This window comes from Lepidochelys olivacea (assembly GCF_965140295.1).
Source record: "Lepidochelys olivacea isolate rLepOli2 genome assembly, chromosome: 25".
In the NCBI taxonomy this organism is placed as follows: domain Eukaryota; kingdom Metazoa; phylum Chordata; order Testudines; family Cheloniidae; genus Lepidochelys; species Lepidochelys olivacea.
The window spans coordinates 17,460,723-17,481,994 of NC_140435.1; the positions used below are offsets into that span (position 1 = coordinate 17,460,723).

General features: G+C 47.1%; 1 long non-coding RNA gene across 18 annotated transcripts in view; it reads left to right on the forward strand.

The window, feature by feature from the left end:
- The window catches only part of LOC311513134, a 109,244-nt gene extending 88,962 nt beyond the window's left edge, over window positions 1-20,282 (forward strand). For all 18 annotated transcript variants that reach the window (XR_014709662.1, XR_014709663.1, XR_014709664.1 and 15 more), the window contains 2 exons: window positions 16,813-16,973; window positions 19,560-20,282. This is a non-coding gene — a long non-coding RNA (uncharacterized lncRNA). The remainder of the gene's footprint in view (window positions 1-16,812; window positions 16,974-19,559) is intronic.
- The last annotated feature ends 990 nt before the right edge of the window (window positions 20,283-21,272 follow it).

Below are 21,272 nucleotides of genomic sequence, written 5' to 3' on the forward strand. Positions count from 1 at the left end.
CTGTAATCACAGCACCATGAGAACTTGTCTTTTAGAATATTTTACTACATATTAGTCAATCCCTTAGCAACCCTTGTTTCCATGGCAAAGAACCTTTGTGCTGATGCTGAGCTTAGCTTTAAACTGTAATTCTGTTAATTTCATTCTCGGCATCCGTGCTGCCACAGCTCCGTTCTGCCCCGGAATCCAGCCCTGAAATGCCAGCGGGCAGTAATCAGGGGGTTTAAAATCCAGTCTGGCTTGTAGAATTTGCCCCTGTTTGGGTTTTAAAACACAGATCAGGGGAAATACCCCAAGTGTCCCAGCGGCACCAGGAGAGAGAGGGAAAGGGAGATTTCCCTTCCTATTTCTAAAGAAATTCCTAACATGGGGATCCTCTTCCCCAGACCTGTAGAAAGTTTATTTTCTCTCTCAAGGTTGCTCTCCCGCTGCAGTCTTTAAGCCGGTCAGCGTCTCTTCTGGGACCAACCTGGCTCACTTGCAACCTTGGAATTGCTCCATAGTTCACAGGATTTAGAACCAGGGTCATGTCCGGTTTTAGTTTAATGTAACAGCTCCTGGCGAGCCATAGACAAGTGGCTGCAGCAGGTCTGAAATGAGCCTTGTGACTCAGACTGGCAAGTAGGGCTGGTAAACAGCAGGAATGCTCAGCTCTTGCAATGCACCGTTCAGCCTAAGCTCTCAAACAGAAAGGAATTGAGACTCGGGGTTCCCTGTGAGTTAGGTACGTGGGGGTAGCCCCATTTTGCAATGGGGAACCTGAGGCACAGAGCGCTGAAGTGACCTAAGGACATACAGAAAGTCAGTGGCACAGCTCATCTTTGAACCCAAGAGTCCTGACTTCCACTCTCCCTTTCTAATCATTAAGGTCCCGAAACTCTCATTAGAGCCCAGGAATGCAGCCTACTAGTCTGTCCTGCTCTGATCAGCAGATCCACTTCTTGAAACATATCTGTGGTGAGGTGGGCCGAGGGAAGAACTGCTCTTGCAGGGCTGTCTGGTCAATGAGGCCTTTCTCGTCCATCCATCAGGGCCACCAGAACATAGTAGATGGCAACACATACCTGTGGGATCTTTGGTTCAGCTCCCTACGGGGTCCACTTGGAGCCAGGGGACACCAGCAGACAGTAACTGTGTGGAAGAAACTCTGGTCTAGCGGCAGAGGGCTGGTAATCAGGACTCCTGAGTTCTCTTTGCAGCCCTCTGAACACAGATTCATTAAATGACCTTACTTCTTTTGATCTGTGCAATGGGCATAACACTGCCTGCAGGGAGGACTGTGGACAATGATTTTTAAAATGTTTTGAGCTCTTCAGATAACCTGCAAAGTGGAGTTATTCTTTTCTCCCTCCATTAGCAGGTCGCTGGGTTTTGTTTTTAAATGTAAGGATGTTTGTGAGGGTTGGGACTGTACCCACCCATTTCTTATGGTAGGGCTGCTTGGGCAGAGCACATTATATTGCATTATTACTGTAGCATTGCTTAGGGATGCTGGGGGGTGTATCATATTAGTAGAAGGTGCCTTGAGAGCACTAGGCTGGTGACACTTATTGATTAGTTTATTAAAAGAAAACAGGGTAATTTAGGTGAGGGAGGAGTATCCTCAACAGGACAATTTGGGGGTTTTATCAGCCTTCCCTGTGCAGCGAACCATCTAGTGGCTGCTCGTCTGCAGTGCCTGAAAAGGAGAGTTTGGGGGCTGGCTTGAGTCACGAGGGAGGAGAAAAGAAGCAAAGATTATTTGTGTCTTTAAGCATCACCAAGGTTTGCAGTGTGAGCTAATTCCCAGGAGAAACAGCTCTTGCAAGGACACTGTTAACTGGTGCTTACTTCTACTACTACTACTAACAATTAATAATAATTAATCATAAAGATCAAAGGGGTGGGGGTTGAAAGCCAAAAAAAAAAAAAAAAAGGAAACCCAAACAACTCAGATAATGATCTTTTTTCCCCAGGCATCATCATCATCCCCTAAATACCTAATAAATAAATAAATAAAGACTGCCACTTAAAGGGAATCTGGCAATTCTGCTTCAGCCACAACACGGCAGCTCATGTTCACTTTGAAAAGTAAGTGTGGTGGTGGGAGGATTTAGGCTGGGGTTTGCACAGGCATCTAAGGGAATTAGGTGCCTAGGTTTTAGGCTTACATTCTGCAGCGTAAGCTCCTTGGGGCTAGGGGCTGTCTTTTTGTTCTGTATTTGTATACTGCTCTATGATTGGGGTTTCTAGGCAAAACCGCAATACACATCAATAATAATAATTAATATTAGGAAATGCATTGCTTAAAAAACTACGGTGGAAATTATTTTTGTTTGTATCTCTTAATTTCAACTTTCCTCATTCTGGGAATCCTAGGGCCAGATTCTCAGCTGATGTAAATCGCTCTAGTAACATCAGAGTCAGTGAGATATACTGATTTCCACCAGCTGAGGATCTGGCCCTGAAACACAGCAGCACTCTGTTAGGCTCAGTTCAGGAAAGCACTTAAGCGAGTGCTTTAATTTTAAGCATGTACTTAAGTCAATGGAACATAAGCACATCCTTCAAGTTAAACAAATGCTTAAGTTTCAGAGTAGCAGCCGTGTTAGTCTGTATTCGCAAAAAGAAAAGGAGGACTTGTGGCACCTTAGAGACTAACCAATTTATTAGAGCATAAGCTTTCGTGAGCTACAGCTCACTTCCTCAGATGCATATCGAGGAAAATGCTTAAGTGTTTCCCTGAATCGGGGTCTTAATGCAGCAGATCCAGCAACTGAAATTGCTTAGAGAATGACAAGGAGCAGAACTGCAACTGACAAGCCTCTGTCCGGGCTGAGTGAATCCTTTCATCTCAGCTTTCCCCTGAGTGCTAGAAATTCTGGGGCCAGATCCTCATCTGGTGGGAATCAGTAAAGCTCAGTGAAATTGACAACAGCTGAGCACCTACCCACGTCCTGCCACAATTGCAGGGAGACAGGGCTCCGTTCTCCTTCTGCTGAGCTTAGTGACCAGGCTTACATTGATTGCAGTGGCCTGGGGTGGGGTCCATGGTCTCCCAAAGGAGGATGTTTAGCCTGTCTATTTACAGAGCACCAGTCATCTCGGTATCTAGCCACCAATGTATCAAATATTAAACCAGCATTTCATTTGGCCGTGATCCCACAGACCTCTTACTCCCCTTGATTTCAATGGGAATATCCACAAGAAGAATAAGGACAACCCACAGGATTGAAGGATCAGACACTCCTAGATTCCAAGGCCAGAAGGCAACCACTGTGATCACCTAGTCTGACCCCCATGAATAACGCAGGCCAGAGAATTTCCCCCAAATAATTCTGAGAAGCAGATATTTTAGAAAAATCTCCAATCTTGATTTAAAAATTGTCCACGACCATTGGTAAATTGTTCCAATGGTTAATTACCCTCCCTGTCAAAAAATTATACCTTATTTCCAGTCTGAATTTTATGATGAGATTATTGGTTCTGTGGATGAAGGGAAAGCAGTGGATGTATTGTTTCTTGACTTTAGCAAAGCTTTTGACACGGTCTCCCACAGTATTCTTGTCAGCAAGTTAAGGAAGTATGGGCTGGATGAATGCACTATAAGGTGGGTAGAAAGCTGGCTAGATTGTCGGGCTCAACGGGTAGTGATCAATGGCTCCATGTCTAGTTGGCAGCCGGTATCAAGTGGAGTGCCCCAAGGGTCGGTCCTGGGGCCGGTTTTGTTCAATATCTTCATAAATGATCTGGAGGATGGTGTGGATTGCACTCTCAGCAAATTTGCGGATGATACTAAACTGGGAGGAGTGGTAGATACGCTGGAGGGGAGGGATAGGATACAGAAGGACCTAGACAAATTGGAGGATTGGGCCAAAAGAAATCTGATGGGGTTCAATAAGGATAAGTGCAGGGTCCTGCACTTAGGACGGAAGAACCCAATGCACAGCTACAGACTAGGGACCGAATGGCTAGGCAGCAGTTCTGCGGAAAAGGACCTAGGGGTGACAGTGGACGAGAAGCTGGATATGAGTCAGCAGTGTGCCCTTGTTGCCAAGAAGGCCAATGGCATTTTGGGATGTATAAGTAGGGGCATAGCGAGCAGATCGAGGGACGTGATCGTTCCCCTCTATTTGACATTGGTGAGGCCTCATCTGGAGTACTGTGTCCAGTTTTGGGCCCCACACTTCAAGAAGGATGTGGATAAATTGGAGAGAGTCCAGCGAAGGGCAACAAAAATGATTCGGGGTCTGGAACACATGAGTTATGAGGAGAGGCTGAGGGAGCTGGGATTGTTTAGCCTGCAGAAGAGAAGAATGAGGGGGGATTTGATAGCTGCTTTCAACTACCTGAAAGGGGGTTCCAAAGAGGATGGCTCTAGACTGTTCTCAATGGTAGCAGATGACAGAACGAGGAGTAATGGTCTCAAGTTGCAGTGGGAGAGATTTAGATTGGATATTAGGAAAAACTTTTTCACTAAGAGGGTGGTGAAACACTGGAATGCGTTACCTAGGGAGGTGGTAGAATCTCCTTCCTTAGAGGTTTTTAAGGTCAGGCTTGACAAAGCCCTGGCTGGGATGATTTAACTGGGAATTGGTCCTGCTTCGAACAGGGGGTTGGACTAGATGACCTTCTGGGGTCCCTTCCAACCCTGATATTCTATGATTCTATGAATTTGTCTAGTGTCAACTTTCAGTCATTGGATTGTGTTAGACCTATCTCTGGCAGATTGTAGAGCCCACTATTAAATATTTGTTCCCTGTGTAGATACTTATAGACTGTGATCAAGTCACCCCTTAACCTTCTCTTTGTTAAGCTAAATAGATTGAGCTTTTTGAATCAATCACTATAAGGCAGGTTTTCTAATTATTCCCATGGCTCTTCGCTGAGCCCTCTCCAATTTACCAACATCCTTTGTGAATTGTGGGCACCAGAACTGGACACAGGATTCCAGCGACGGTCGCACCAGTGCCAAATACAGAGGTATCTGCTCCTGCTCGAGATGCCCCTGTTTATACCTCCCAGGATCGCACTCGCTCTTTTGCCCACAGTGTCACACTGGGAGCTCATATTCAGCTGATTAGCCACCAAGGCCCCTGAGACTTTTTCAGAATCCCTGCTTCCCTGAATAGAGTCCCCCATCCTGTAAGTGAGGCCCACAGTCTTTGGTCCTAGATGTAGACATTTCCATTTAGTCTTATTAAAAGGTATATTGTTTGCTTGTGCCCAAGTTACCAAACAATCCTGAGCACTCTGAATCAGTGACCTATCCTCTTCGTTATTTAACACTCCTCCAATTTCACTGTCACCTGCAAACTTTACCAATTTTCTTCTAGGTCATTAATAAAAATATCAAATACTATAGGTCCAAGTACTGATCCCTGCAAAATCCCACTGGAAATGCACAAGCTATATGATGATTCCCTGTTTACAGTTACATTTTGAGACCTATCAGTTAGCCAGTTTTTAATCCATTTAATGTGTGCCGCATCAATTTTATATTGTTCTAGTTTTTGTATCAAAATGTCTTGCGGTACCAAAATAAACACTTTACAGACATCTAAGTATATTATGCCAACACTATTACATTTATCAACCAGACATGAAATATCATCAAAAAAAGATATCGAGTTAGTTTGATAGGATCCATAAATCCATGTTCAATAGCATTAATTACATTACCCTCCTTTAATTCTTTATTAATCAAGTCCCGTATCAGCCACTCCATTATCTTGCCCAGGGTTGATGTCAGGCTGACAGGCCTATAATTACCTGGGTCATCCTGTTTACCCTCTTTAAAAATTGGTACAACATTATTTTTCTTCTAGTCTTCTAGAACTTACTCTGTGCTCCACAACTTATTGAAAACCAACATTAACCAGCGAACTCCTCAGCCAGCTCTTTTAAAACTCTTGGATGCAAGTTATCTGGACCTACTGATTTAAAAAGTCTAACTTTAGTAGCTTCTGTTTAACCTCCTCCAGAGATACTCATGGTATGGAAAGAGTATTATCATCACCATATGATGAAATTATATCTGTCCTCCCCCCCCATATTGAGAAGCTTCTATGCCCCTTGATCTCACAAAGGCTGGACATACACTTAACTTTAAGCATGTGAATCAGCCTAACTTGTCTGAAGATGGAGCTTGATAAATTTGTGAACAGAATTATGTGACAAGATTATCTGTAATAGCAGGGATTGGATTGAATAATCCAGGAGGTCCCATCCAGTGCTGTGTGAATCAACAAGACTACTCATGTGCATCAGTCTTTGCAGGATCAGGGCCCTAGTTTGAATTATTGTGTTGTTATTTAAGATTTATCTTGTGGTGCTCCTAAGGGCCACAACCAGGTTTGGACCACATTGTGCTAGGCACCGTACAAACATATAGAAGGGTGGCAAGAAGTTTCACTACAAACAAATGTATGATTTTTGGCCTGTTCACAGTCCTTCAAACCAGCATCTTTCCAGCATTCTTGTATTCATTGGAGCTGGTCAATATTTTTCATATAAGCAGCTTTCCTGTAGGGAAATGTTGTTTCATCAGAACTGAAACTTTTTGCAGGGAAATGTCAGTTTTAACATTTTAACAGGTTTCCAATTGGGAAAAATCCAAGTGACGTTTCTTTCTTCCGTGTCAACATTCTGAAATGAATCCACGGTTTTTCGTTGTGAAACATTGATTCTAAATTAAAAATGCCACCATGTTTCCTTTTGATCAAAAGTGTCAAAAAATCCAAACAAACATTTGTTGTGGGTGATTTCCAGTTCCAATGCTTTGGGAAATGTTTTATATTTTGACTTTCCAGTCTGACTCAGCACAGGGAACTAATTCTGACATGGTGACGTTTCCTGCCAGACAAAATTCCATTTGCCAACCAGCTCCAGTATTTATTATAAACTGGTGGGTCCGCATCTGCATGGGATTCTGCCTCCGTGAGCTGCATTCAGGGTCTGGGTGCTGCTTCAGCACTCTGGTCTCAAACACACCTTAGCCACAAATTAAATGCAATTCTAAGAAAGAGACAGAGAAAGAAACTGTTGTCCCTTTCCTACTGTTCAAGGACAAGCAGAATTCAATGTGATTCCAGTTTGATTCCCCCTCCTCCCCAAACTCTTGTACTTGGTTTAAAGGAGGGGGTGGGGAATGGTTCTTTCTTTCAGTCCATAATCAAAATATTTGCCATCTGGAGGAATTTGCCTTCACAGCGCATAGAAAAGGAGCCTAAAGTGGCTCTAAAAGGAGCCTTGTCCTTCATGTGGGAGTTACCCCGACGTCTCTGGTCGCAGGTTTCATAACGAAGCGCTGGCAGCTCTGAACTGAAGGGAGTTATTGCAGCCTCTTGCTTTTCTTCTTCCGAGAGCAAGAATGCGAAAGAAATCCCCCCCCCCCCATATACTGCTGTGTACACGAAGCCCATTCGATCCCAGCCCTCAGGGGCAACTGGTCAGGGTCGGGGCTGCAAAGGAATCTTTCTTTACCCTATTTAATCTCCATAGTAGAGAAGCGGAGACCTCCTTTCTCCCAGCACAACGTTTATTGAATCTGTACTAATGAAAGGTCGGACACAGTCCAACGGCTGGAAGCTGAAACTAAACACTGTCAGCCTGGAAATAAGGCGGAGGGGTTTAACAGTGAGAATAATGGACTGACCAAGGGTCGTGGCGGATTCTCCGTCACTGACTATTTTGAAATCAAGCTGGGATGTTTTACTAAAAGATCTGCTCTAGGGCTTATTCTGGGGGAGTTCTCTGTCCTGTGTTATACGGGGGTGGGGGGAGACAGACTACATGTCACAGCAGTCCCTTCTGGCCTGGGAATCTATGAATCTAACTAATTCCTACAGCAACGGTGACTCTGAAGGAACCTTTGCACGCACACTTTAAAGCTAACACTAAAGTGAAGGGGGTGTTTCCCTTGCTTTGCAGCTTCAATTTTTCACAAAATCTTATTTTTGAAAAATCTCTTTGCAATTGTTTTGGGAGAGTATTGTGGGCTTTGAGCCCAAAATCTGAAGTAGCTTGGACAATGCTTTCATTTTTAATTTAGAAGAAGAGCCTTTATTTTTTACCAGCTTTGTTTTTGTTTTTAAAACCCTCCCTGGGCTAGGTCCAGCTGATAAAACTAATATCAATAAGCACCCTCTGCTCCCACTGACTGTAAGGTTACCCAACTTCCTATCTATCCTCCTCTCCCTGCTTCCTCCACTTATCTATGGTGATATTGTTTGGTTGTATTATGGTGACCCCAGCTGAAAGCCAGACCCTCAGTGTGCTAGGCTGCAGACAGAGAGACAGTCCCGGCCTCAAAAAGCTCACAGTCTGACAAGACAGGCACAGAGTGGGAGGAGAACAGACACCCGTGACTGTGGCAAAGTCAGGAATAGAGCCCTGGTCTCCTGAGTTCTAGGCCAGTGCCCTGTCTACTAGGCCATGCTGCATCTAGCAGGTGCCACGTCTCCCTGTCCCTTCATTTCAGCCCACTGTCCCTTCGGGATCTGCCCCCATTCCAGCCCTTGGCAACCAGTCACTAGTGCAAACCCCTAGCACAGACAAGTAAAGCTGTGATTTGCACCAGCTCACTCCTGCATGAACCACACTCAGCTGCACTGGTGCAAATCACGGTTTACATGGAGGCATTCGTACTGGTGCACCCACATTGATAAGTGGCCACTGGGGGCTGGAATCAGGGCAAATCCTGGATTGGAATTAGCACTCTAGTGGTGATAAGCCCCCCCCCACATTCCATTTCCCAAGTCTCCTTAGCCAGCCTGGGGTATCTGCTCCACTCCACCCTGGTGTATGTCTAGGGCAAAACTCCCTCGAGAGGAGAACTGTAGACATGGATGAAAAAAAGAACTAGATAAATTCATGGAGGATAGGTCCATCAATGGCTATTAGCCAGGGTAGGCAGGGATGGTGTCCCTAGCCTCTCTTTGCCAGAAGCTGGGAATGGGCCGTAGGGGATGGGTCACTTGATGATTCCCTGGTCTGTTCATTCCCTCTGGGGCACCTGGCACTGGCCACTGTCAGAAGACAGGACACTGGGCTAGATGGACCTTTGGTCTGACCTAGTAAGGCCGTTCTTATGTTCTTAAATGTAGATGGCATTAGAATATTTTGCTGCAGAACAGGCTTCAGCCTCTGGAACTTGCCCCAAATGGCATTTATAGTATTTTCAGGACTTTGTCCTCTCTTGCGCACCAGTCAGAAGCTGCATGATGTTGACACAGCACGCGCATCCCCTCCGGCCATCTGCTCTCCAAACCCCACTCCCAACATGACCAACACAGGAGCAGCCCTCTCCCTTCGCTCCCTGATCTGGCCTCCTGCAGAGTGGTGGTGGTCAGTGTGTGTTTGCACAGTGCCTAGCACAATGGGGTACCAGTCCGTGCCTGAGCCTTGTGGCCGCTACTGCAATACAGATACTAAATAAGAATTAACATTACATTCTGCTGTTGCTCACAACCGTCCTAGTCGGAGGAGTGAAAAATGACGAGAGCAGGCTGAGTCATCCAGCGTGCAGCAGATAAAGGGAAGAGAAAGCCCTGTGAGCTCCCCGGTCTTAAAGCATCAGGCTGTGAGATTTCCAGAGGAAAGACCTGAGCCATGGCATTCTCTGGGTCTTCAGCTCCAGAGTTATTGGGCAGACCCAACGCTCCCCAGCCCACCCGGGGGCTGTCCTGGAAAAGCAAAACCACTCCTGGCTTGCCACACCAAGGCGTCGTGAGGTTGGACTAGGCAGTTGGCAGGAGTGGTGCTGGAAGACGAGGTGCTCTTCCCCCTAGCTGGACTAAATTACTCAGCAGCCATGGAGCATTTAGTAGTGAAGGTCCTGATTGTAGCCCAGTGGGCATCAGGTTCTTACCTCTGCTTGGTGGCGTTATTCATCTGCACTTGAGCTTCATTGGCTTAAGGGAAAAAGCTCCCCTCACGTTCCCCCTAATATGTATTCAGGCCGAGACCCTCTGTGGTTTTGTTGGTTGGGGCCCAGTATGTTGCTTGGACTGTGGTGAATTGTAGCTTAGGAACGCCACCAAATGTGTATGAGCGGGGGGGGGGGGGGAATCCATTCTTGATGCCAACAAAATAGCTCCCCCACCATACACACACACTACTGGCATGGAGCAGTTGTTGGTCTCCATGTTAACTCTTCCTGAAGAGTCACTGCAGAAAAAGGAAGGAAAATTCCCTCAAGCAAGCGCGGCAGGAACATGAAATAAAGACCAAGAAGCGTTTGGATGTGCCCATCGCAAAGGAGCTGGGCTGGGGCTCAGGAGATCTACATTCAGTTCCCAGCCCTGCCTCTACTTCCCTGTGTGATCGTGAGCCAATCCTGTCATCTGTCTAGGCCTCAGTTCCCCATCTATAAAATGGGGATAACAATGTTATACAGTGGGTCAGACTAGCTGATCACACACCCACACCCTGAAATTGATGAATCTAGGCTTCCTATCCCCCACCTTTTTTCTAGGTAGATTATAAGATCTTTAGAGACCAGACTACCCCTTACCATGTGTTCGAACAGCGCCTAGCATGGTGGTGCCCCAAGCTCGTCCATGGACTCCCACTACCCCCCGTCACCTCAGCTCAGAAGGCAAAATGTCTTCCCAGCCAGTTGTGGCTCAGATGATTCCAATGTCCAAATTGTCCCTCTGTTGTCGTGGTTCTTTATGATATTGTCGGTACTGAGGCCTTGACTTTCGGTAAATCCCCAACCGGATTTTTCCAGAGTAGGCTGCGTGAGAACTGACCATTGCACAAGCTGGTGCCTGGGTCCTAATTCAGCCCAAAGGCCTTCATTAGTGCACAAGGAAACACACTCAAAGGAGATTTAATTCCCAGTTGAAATGCAAGATGAATTTTCTTCGGGGGGGAGCTGTGCCAAGAAACCACCCCTCTCTCATCCCCCTCCCTGTTTGGAGCTGGTGCAGCCCTCTCTGGCATTGAGCAAACTTGTTGTTACAGACCAGCTTGCTTGAGAATAAGGCCGACCCCCAAATCTTTTCCTGAGCCTGGAATTAAGGTCGTGAAAGAAAGTTTGGTGGTTAAAATCTCCACTTCCCTGGCCCCTCAGTGCTTGCTGGTCCTTCCTGAACCCTGACCCTATATCCTGATGCCACGTCCCAGGGGCCAGCCTGGTGAAAAGAATGCATCAAGAGCAGGCCTTTCCCATTACCTACGAGTCTGCATGCACAGTTCTTCCCCCGCCATGGAAGTCACATCTCATGACACAAACAAGACTGGCCAAAGCCCTGGAGGGAGCAAACACCTCCCGGCCAGTGGGACTGAGCTAGAAGGGACCCGTGGGCTCTTTTCAGTCTGATTCTCTGAGCCTTTGCTTTTTAATTCTTCTCACTGGAGTTTCCTCCATCACAGGGTCCTGCCCCATCCCTGAAATCTTTCCAAAGGTGGAGGGTGTGTGTGCAAAGAGTTAATTTTATGTGCATCTTCCCTCTGCCACCCCCACCCTCACCGGACACTTGCACAAATCAGCTCAGTGCATGGACCGCTTGACACTGATTGTTCTAGTCAGAGTGGAACTGGCTTGACTGTTCCTTTGCAGACTCACCTGCTCCCAGCAGGCTGGCGGTTTGGGCTCACTCGTTCGTAAGCCTTGAGCTACTTTGTCACCTCACAGCAGGCCTCAGATGGGGCCAGTTCTGCTGTCACCCAGTCACGACAGCTCTATTGCGTCCTTACCCCCCGAGGAGCGCTCAGGCTGCGGGAGCGAAAGCCATGCAAAAAGGCCTTGAGCACAGAGTCTGGCAGTGATAGAGAAGAGAGGCCTAAACCCCTGTGTTCCCACGGACAAAGGAAAGCAGCCTCCAGCCAGCAGTGAGAGGAAACTGTCGGACAGACCTGGGTGCAGAGCCCTCCAGGACAGGCAGGGAGCGAAAGCACCTACCTGACCCTCTTGGGCCTGGGAATAAACTCTAGCTATTTGAAATTAAATCGGTCCCCAGAATAAGGGCAAGGAAAAGGAGTGACAATAACGTTCTGCCATAGGACACTGACCTGGGACTCGGGGGATCTGGGTGCAGTTCGTGTCTCCACCACAGACTGGGCAAGTCACTAAAGGCAAGATTTTAAAAGGTCCTTGCTCAATTCAGAGGTGAAGCAACTGCCCCAAGGTCACAGAGTGAACCAGTGGCAGAGATGCGAATTAGAGCCCAGGCTCCCTGATACTTTGCCTCTCTCCTTGCTATAGATCCCATTGCCCCCCATAGCTGGGGCTAGACCCCAGGAGTCCAGGCTCTCACTTCCCCCAGTCCCCATGCTGATGGCTAGACTGCATGTCCATGTGTTTACATCAGTTAGCATCCCCTGTAACGCATGTTGTTGATGGTTTGAGGGTTAGTCTGCACAACCAGTGACTTCGGAGTCCAGCAGCACTTTGCTAGCTGCCTGGCCCAGGCGGCATGTCACTAAAACTGCCTAAATAACAACAGGGGCCACTCTGCACAGTGGGCCCTGGGGTATTTTAACAAGGGTTCTTCTCCCTCTGGCATTCCCCTCATCCCTCTTCTCCTCGGAGGGCCCACTCAGTCTTCTCCACTGCCTCCTGACTGAGAGGCTCTGAAACCACCTGGGTGAAACCAAAGCAGGTTTAAAGAACCACATGCCATTTTTCCCCATCATAGTGACCATCTTAACTCCCTCCTGGTGGCCATTTTACTCACACAGGGCGCGGTTCGCCTGTGCAGAGGCCAGCACAGGGTGGGTCTTTCTGTCTCTGGGCCCCATTGTTGTAGTATCTGAGCACTTCCCAGTCGGTGAGGTTTTATCCTCCGCACCCCACACCCTGGAGAGGAAGGGAAGTACCAAACTTTCAAAGGGGCCAGTAATGTTGGCTGCTTCCGTGTTTTCAAACCTAATAATAATCTAAATACCCGGGGCTTATATCATACTTTTCATCAGTAGATCACAAAATGCTTTACAAAGGAGGTCAATGTACCTTATCCCCAATTTATAGATGGGGAAACTGAGGCACAGAGCCATGAAGCAACTTGCTCATGGTCACCCAGGAATAGAAGCCAGGTCTCCTGAGTCCTAGTCTAGAGCTCTATCCTCTAGACCATACTGCCTCCCCATACTCATTTTCAAAGGGTGCATGTCCAGCACTTTCTGACCATCTGGCCCCTTTAAGGCAACTCAAAATCACTAGTCTTTTTTTGAGACTATGGGCCGAATAGTGTGAATGGTTAAAGAATATGCACAGGGGCCAGGACACCTGAGTTCCAGCCTGTGTTCTGTCTTAGTCTCAATGTATGTTACTTTGGGCAAGTCACTTCCCGCCTTGTGCCTCAGTTTCCCCATCTGTAAAATGGAGATAATAAAACTTACCTGCCTGTGAGGCTAAATTCCTTCATGTCCATGAAGTCTTTTGAGGGATCCTGGCACAGGAGGTGCCAGAAAAGAGCAAAGGTTGGTTGTTTCTCATTGGTGTCTGTTCAGACAGTTTTGCACCCACTGAGTCCTGTGCTGAGTTTGTTTCCATACAGTAAAGCTGAGGCTCCAACCCATAGGCATGACTCTCTCTGTAGTCATGAGGTTTCGGAGCCTTGTTACAAAACCATAATCTCTGTCCAAGGGGACCCAAGACTCCCCTTTTATTATTGCGGCTTTTTACTGCAATGCATGGCAGGCAGGGAGTGGGGGTGGGGGCTGTTTCTGATGCACCAGAATAGGAAGCAGCGGTAGGGAAGGAATCCCAATTCCAATCCCAGTCCAAAACCAGACCCAGATTTTCCAAATACCCTCTATCTTTATAATGGGACAAACCAAAACCCTGGAGTCAAACAGCACCCCTGACCTTCAGGGAGATGGAAATCTAGAAGCAGGGTCAGAAATGTGTGGCATGGGCCTGTCTCGGAGGGAGGAGACTGATTTGAGTGGCACTTCGATAAAAGGCAGCAGAGCTCAGGGTATGGTTGGCACTTCAGAGCCCATCCCTGCCCAGGAGGACAGTTCGCCCAGCAAATCTATTCCCTTGGGAGCATGAGATTAATAAAGCGGGAGGCTGGAAGCGGGGGGCCCACCTGTGTCCCCAGCAAAACACTCTCAGCTTTTCTCATGCAAAGCACCAGACCCAGCCGAAATGCCCACCCTCCTCAAAGGGCTCCTGCCATTGATCTCAGCTCCCCCCACTCCGCTTGTCCTTCTCCATGCACACAGGGACGGACACACCCCCCCCCCCGCCTTGATAGCAGACTCCAATTCCCACGGCCGAGATGGGGGTGGGGGGGAGAAATTAATCCATATGGAAATGTATGTAAATCAGGTCCCTGACTGGAATTACCAGCTGTTTCCCCAACACAGCTTTTCCTGCGTGCGGGTGCGGGGGGAGAAATGGCGGGGGAGCTGCTGAAGGGAGGGGAAAGGGGTGAGCGAAGGAAGGAAGGAGACATAGGGGCATGGAGGAGGTGGAGCGTTAACTCCCCTTTTCCCTTCATCTCCAGATGCCTCAACGTTCCTGAATCCCGGCCTGAAATGACAACATCCCCGTCCCCTCCATCCAGCTCCACAGGCTGCTCTTGGGGGGCTAATGCCTCAAGGCGCTTTCTCTGCCACCCCCACACATGCTGAGGCATGTGTGTGGGAAGAGCCAGCCTCCGCCAGCACCCTCCTCGGGAGCTCCAGTCTGCATTCAGTCACCCAGCCAGGCCTCCGCTCAGCTGGCCAGCCAATTTCCACTGGGAGCCCTAGCGCAGAGCAGCTGTTGGCGGCTTCTGGAGCTTTAGCCACCACGCCAATGAAACTTGTCCATTAACTAATCATCACCAGAGATGGTTGGGCATTTTTTTATGAGATTTGATGGGGGGTGGAAAATATCCACTTGCCAAAATCGAACCTTCTCACAGGGACAGGTCGGTTCTGACAAAGTTCTTGACTCGAATAATTTTAGAGAGAAAAAGAAGAAGTTTAGAGATTGTCAAACCCCTTCGCTGTGACTTTTTCCAAACAAAAAGTTCCACGTTTCCGGTTGAAAGAGCTTTTTTGTTTAGAAATGTAATCTCATTATGGCAAAAATCATTAAAAATAACAACAGTCAAAGTGTAAATGAAACATCTTGAAATTATATAAACTACATGATCCGACTGACCCAAGTCAAAAGGTTTCTTGGGCTTTTCAGTTCTCAGCAATGTTTAGAATTTTGACGTTTGGTCCCCATTCGCGACAGGAAGAATCCCTGAAATCGCAAAAAGTTGCCCAGGATGGAAGTACCAGAATTTCCGCTAATCATCCTCCTTTGTGTCCTGCCCACTTTGAGTCAAAGGCTACATGCCCTGAGAGGCAGGGGAGCTAGCTCAACCTCTCATTATTACCCTTATTTATTATCTGTATTCCCCTAGGGCTTAGACCCCTCAGTCACAGGTCAGGACCCTGTCGTGCTAGCCACTGTACAAACACAGAGCAAAAAAACGGTCCCTGCTATGACGAGTTTACAACGTCAGTGTAAGACGAGAGATGACTGTGGAAGTCCAAGGACACGAGACAAACTGCTCGGGGAGGTTTGCAGGAAGCTGGCCTGCTTGAGGGTGTGTGTATAGTGGATTATAGAATGGGGCAGGCAAAGGACTCAGAGAGCGATAATGGTAAACCACTTACACAGTAGAGCTGGTTGAAATTTTTTTAAATAATTGGTGAAAAGTTTTGAAATTTCAAACTTGTTTTTATTTGCAAGGTTCAAAATGGACCTTTTTTAATTGGTTGGGTTGGGTTGTGGGGGCGGGTGTTGAATTTTGATTTTGAAATATTTTATTAAAACGTTGATCTAAACTTTTCATAGATTCATAGATTTTCAGACCAGAAGGTACCATTAGATCATCTGGTCTGACCCCTGTATAGCGCAGGTCAGAGACACTCCCCTGTTATCCCTGCATTGAGCCCAATAACTTGTGTTTGACTAAAGCAGATCTCCCAGAAAGGCGGCCAGTCTTGATTTGAAGACATTTCATTTACTGAAAACCAGGTTTGATTACCTGGCTATCGGAAACCATTGTGTTAATATTGACAATAAAAATTTCTGTATAAAATCTTGCAAGAAATGAAAAAAAATTGTCAACTTTTTTTGCAAAAATACTTATGTTTTGAAAAACAGCCATTTTTGACCAAAAAAAGTTTTGTTCAGGACTTTTAGCAGCTCTCTCATGCGCACACGGATGAACACACAGTGCCCATGTGTACACATGATCATGCACACACACACACACAACCGTGCAGTGCACATGCATACATGTGATCAGACATGCAGCCATGCGTGTGCACACATGTGATCAGACACTCTTGGAGAAAGGAATAAATCTGTGTTAATTCCCTGCATGGAGCAGATCAGGGAACAACAGTGATGAGTACGAAATAGCCCAAAAGCCAAATTCTGATGTAACCCAATTAGAGTCAGGGATCCAAGGGTGTAAATGAGCTAAGTAGCCTCAGAGCACAAGTGCAAGTTGAGGGGAAAAGGGGATCTCTGTAAAGTGATGGTCTTCAGCACAGGGCTCGCTCTACGTGTGCAGCAGGCATGGTGTGAGATGAGCACCAAACATCACATCTTGGAAGAGATAAATACCCCGATTGGCCAATTAATCAATGTGGATTCCGCCCTGGGCAGCTGAATGGAGTGCCTTATAGAGGAGGGGGCAGTGTCCGTGGTGTGGCAGGGGGGAGTGTCATGCTCCATGCTACTGGGGACAAGGGGGGAATCCAGGCAGAAATCGAAGTTCTACAAAGGAGTTATTAACTAAGAACAAGAGAGAAAGTACAAAGGAACCAGCTTCTTTCCAGATCCCGCCCAGATGCTAACACGATGTACGCATTAATTTTCAGGAAATTCTGCCATCCCGCTTGCCTGACACCATCCCAGAGGGCTCCGCCAACCGATTCCATCCACTTCCGGGGGTCAGGCAGCCCTGGAAGGCAACTCACTTAGCGACGGAGATTCATGCTGCACAGCTCATGCCACCACAACTGTGCTTCTCCGGGGCGAAGTAAGGGGGCTTTTTTTAAAGCCATGGAAAAGAACTGCTCTTGGCTAGGATTTCCAGAGCAGCTTATGGGAATTAGGCACCCAACTGGGAGAGGGGAAGCATGGGGTGGGGGCTCAGTGCTTCCTGAAAATGAGGCCCCTTCAAGTTGGACCCCCAAAAATTAGGACAAAATTTTTAGTTGCTTTTTAAAATTTTGCCCTAGGTGACTTGTCCAGGGTCACCCAAGGAGTCTGGGACTGATCCAGGAACTACAGCCAGGTCTCCTGAGTCCCAGGCCTGTGCTTTACCCACAAGGTCACCCTTCCTCTCCCTGTTACGCATTGACCCAGCCGTGACTTGAGACCCCCTGTTATAATTTGTTCTCTGTTCTTCCAAGATTCCCTGGGGAGAGCTGGCCCTTTAGGTGCTCCCGGTCCCCCAAACACGTGGCCCCTCACCCCAGCCAGACAACTGTGACATCTGCTAGCCCAGTGATACCCCTTCTGAAAACAATAAAGGGCCAGATTCAAATCCCATTGGAAGTGCACTAGGCTGTAGATCAGGTCCTCGATGCTGCAGGGCTTGCAGCCACAGGCAGCCACTGGAGTTGATGCAATGTCCGAGCCACGTTGCATGTGCAAAGTGGTCTCGCTCCTCTAGTGCCTTACACGGCTCTGTTTCTCAGAAAGCCAAGCAGTTAATATATTCTCAGCAGAATCCCTTTTAATGCATTGGCTCTTCCCACTCCCTGTTGACACCTGACCGGCGGCCACCTGTGTCGGATGAACAGGGCATTTGTAAATGATGATTTCCCATCAGTTGAATTAATAAGAGGGAGATTTCCATCACTGGCCCACAAGTTCAAGGTAAAGCATAAAACCTCTCATTATCCTTCAGATGGCTTGGAGGAACCTATTATTGCACTCGCTGCTTTCTGCAGGGGCAGAGGATGTTGTGGTTATTACTGTGTAATTTAGGTCATGGGGATGAAGGTTAACAGGAGGAGAACAAAAGGATCTGCCAAACTTCCCGATAATCAAAAAGAAACAGGATCCAGGGGATAATCTGGACAGAACATTTCATGGAAGTTCCCCGATACACTGGTTTATTTCTTGTGTGTGGGCAAAGAGGGCAGAATAGGCAGGCAAGCCCCAAGTGTGAATCAGAGAGTAGTAGAAATCAGAGAGAGGGGAAAACCTCGGTTAGACCATCCCATCCACACCATGCACAGTCAGGGCCAGACTGCTCCCTGCAGTACAATGTGTGCAGTGGAAAATAACCAGTTAGCTTTCTTCCCTCTCCCCATCACTCTCCTTAGACTCTCTCACTGCTTTCTGAACATCTAAGTTCTCTGGTTGGTGTGTGTGTTACAGTGGTACAAAGAAGTCCAGCTGAGATTGTGACTCTAGTCACTGCACAAGCATGTAGTAAAAGAGAGTCTCTGGCCCATAGCTCCTACAGACACCAGAGACCAACCAGACAAAGGGTGGGAGAAAGGAAAGAACCTTATCCCCATTTCACAGACGAGGAACCAGAGGGCTGATGTGACTGGTCTGTGTCACACAGGGAGCCTGGGGCAGAGCCATGGACAGTCTCGTAAGTCGCAGTCCAGTGCTTTAACCACAGGACCGTGCTCCCCACTGAGCTAGATAAATGGTTAAATGTCAACAATCACAAGACAGAGGTCACTGCTGCAGAATTTGCTGTGACTCCAACAGGCTTTTGTTTGATTGTATTGTCAAAATAAAGGCTACAGTTGTCAAACCTGGGGCCTTAGGGTGAGGTTCCTAAACCTGCCTTGAGATCCCCAAGGAAAAGAGGTCTGATTTCCATAGGTGCTGAGCACAGCTAGCTCCGTGGGATCTGCAGGCACTCAGCGCCTTCTCTTTAAATGGTTAAATATGGATTGAAGAGTTGAGCTGAGTGAATAATTGAAGTTTTGGTTCAATGGCTGAACCAAAAAATTGGGGGCAAAAAAACTGTTTTGGAGAGACCTGAAACAATTTTTTTAAAATTTCTCAGTGAAGCAAAAAAGTAAAAAAAAAAAAAAAAAATCACATCAGATCTAACTAAACGTTTTGTTTCATTGCAGGGGGTTCTATGATAGGTTTTTTTTATAATTTTTTTAAAATAACATTTAGGGAAATTCTGAAACGAAACATTTTTCCAAAATAAAAAGGCCAAACTATTTCTGAATTTCTGCTTCTTCTTTTCTTTTTTACTGAAAAATCTACTCACATTCATACACGGTTTGGTCACTCTGAATCTGCATCTTTGGGGATTTTTTTTTTTGGGCATTTAAGAGTCTAAGTTTCACAGCCTGATTGAAACATTCTGGCCAAAAAGTACATACTTCTTAGGGCTGGATTCTCAGAGGTGCTGAGCACCTGCCGTTCCCATTGGGGGAATCCTGGCCCCATTGATGTCAGTAGCAAAATGCCCATTACTTCAGTGAGGCAGGTTTTCCCGCACTGATTAATGCTGGAGTTGTGGGTGCCAACTGTGTCTGCAAATCAGGCCCTTGGGGAGTCCATACTCCCAGCCAGGCAGGGAGGAGGGAAATGTGTGCGATGTCCTATCACTGAAACAGCTCTCTCTGACTGACAGGTGGCGTGATCAGAAGATGTGAAGTTGGATGACGGTGAAAGCCACAAGAATGGCCCGTATTTGCAAGAGGTTTCATTTGAAGATTTGTTTCGTTTCTCAGATAAAAACAGTGACTAGCGTGTGGAAAGCGTCGATGGGAGGAGAGGGGAGGGTCATTTTTTTTTGTAAATGGCCAAAAAAAAAAAAGAAGAAGAAGAAGCTTGGCCAGCTGCTTTCTCAGTAGTAAGACAAGCTGTGCATCTCCCCTCTCTGAGCAGAAAGCACCAAGGTAAACAGTCAAATCCAGCGTGGGGGGTTGCATTCTGCCTCCTAAAATTCCCCCTGTGGTTTCCACAGGATACGGATTATTCCTCACTTCCTATTCTAAGTGGTTGTATAGTTGTAATGAACCCCACTTGGGCCACTGGTGGGATTTCAACTCATAAACCGTGTTAATGCTTAAGATCAAAGACTAAATCCAACAGCTGGAAGCCAGGGCAGGCTCCGTCTTTTATGGTGCCTAGTCACTAGAGGGGTGACAAAAGGCCCACAGCCTACAAGCACGGGTTACATAGCATTGCTGTGTGCTGTTACGCAGATGCTGTGTCCCACCCCAAAGGCATGTATAATTTGTGTTATCAGTTTGTAATATGTCCCTATGGAATGAAAGTCACTATTGGCCGTGTAAGTTCTTACAATCCTGGCTGCTGCTGGGTGAGATGTGTATTAAAAATATGAATTTGACTCATAGTCTGGACTCCTCTTTATTGATTTACTTTGCTGAAGCTTGTAGCATTGATGTTCCCATTTTCTTGCTGTGATAGCCAAGAACCCCTCCAAGCTCCTGGCCGGGCCTACAGCTCACACACATCCTCCATCACACGTGCCATATTAAGCGTCCCTTTGCCTTCTCAGATTGGATGGGGCTTTGCAAAGAGTCCTCTCATTATAAACCCAGGGATTACCTCACCAGCCAATGGGCAGCCAGGATTCCCCAAGGTTCCAAAGCATGCTCATCTTGCTCAGGGGTTGATCTCACAGGTGAAATTCTGATTGGCTGATTGAGGAAGAATGTTCCACTGCAGTAAAGGTGGGGGGGAGGGTTTCTTTTGTAACCAAAGTATCAGATTTTATTTTAAGGAGGTGGGGGAGATGGGCCTGTTACTCACAGACTATGGGGCATTCACAATCCCAGCCTAACATGAAAGGTGCAAATGGCCCCTTCCTTTAGGAAGCCACCCAGCCAACTCTTGGTCCCAGCCTTCGGAGTGTCCAAAATTCAGATTTTGGCTTTTGTTGTTTCAGCCCCTCTTTACTTTGTGACGAATTACTCTTGTCATTCACGTGCTGGGGCGCTGCTCAGAATCCCGATGGGCCAGCGGTGTGAATGCTAGCCATGTACACTGCCACAGAGGCATTTTCACCCCTGCAGAGACAACACTGCTAGGGGAATGTGACACATAGTCTGTTCTGCCTCCTGCACCAGCCCCAGAATCCACCTTTTTAGGCTCTTAAAAGGCACCCGGCACTGTAATATCTGAGCACCAGCCAAATTCCCACTATGGATCTTTATTTATGAAGGGAGAGGCAGACAGACCCCAGTTCTGCTTAGCAAGTGGAGTTCAAGGTGCCAGCTGTTACAAACACCTTCCCTTGACTTGTACAATGCAACTCCTTTGTTTTGGAAGCTGCTGAGAGAGCATAAACTTGCCCCACCATGGGCCAGACTTTGAA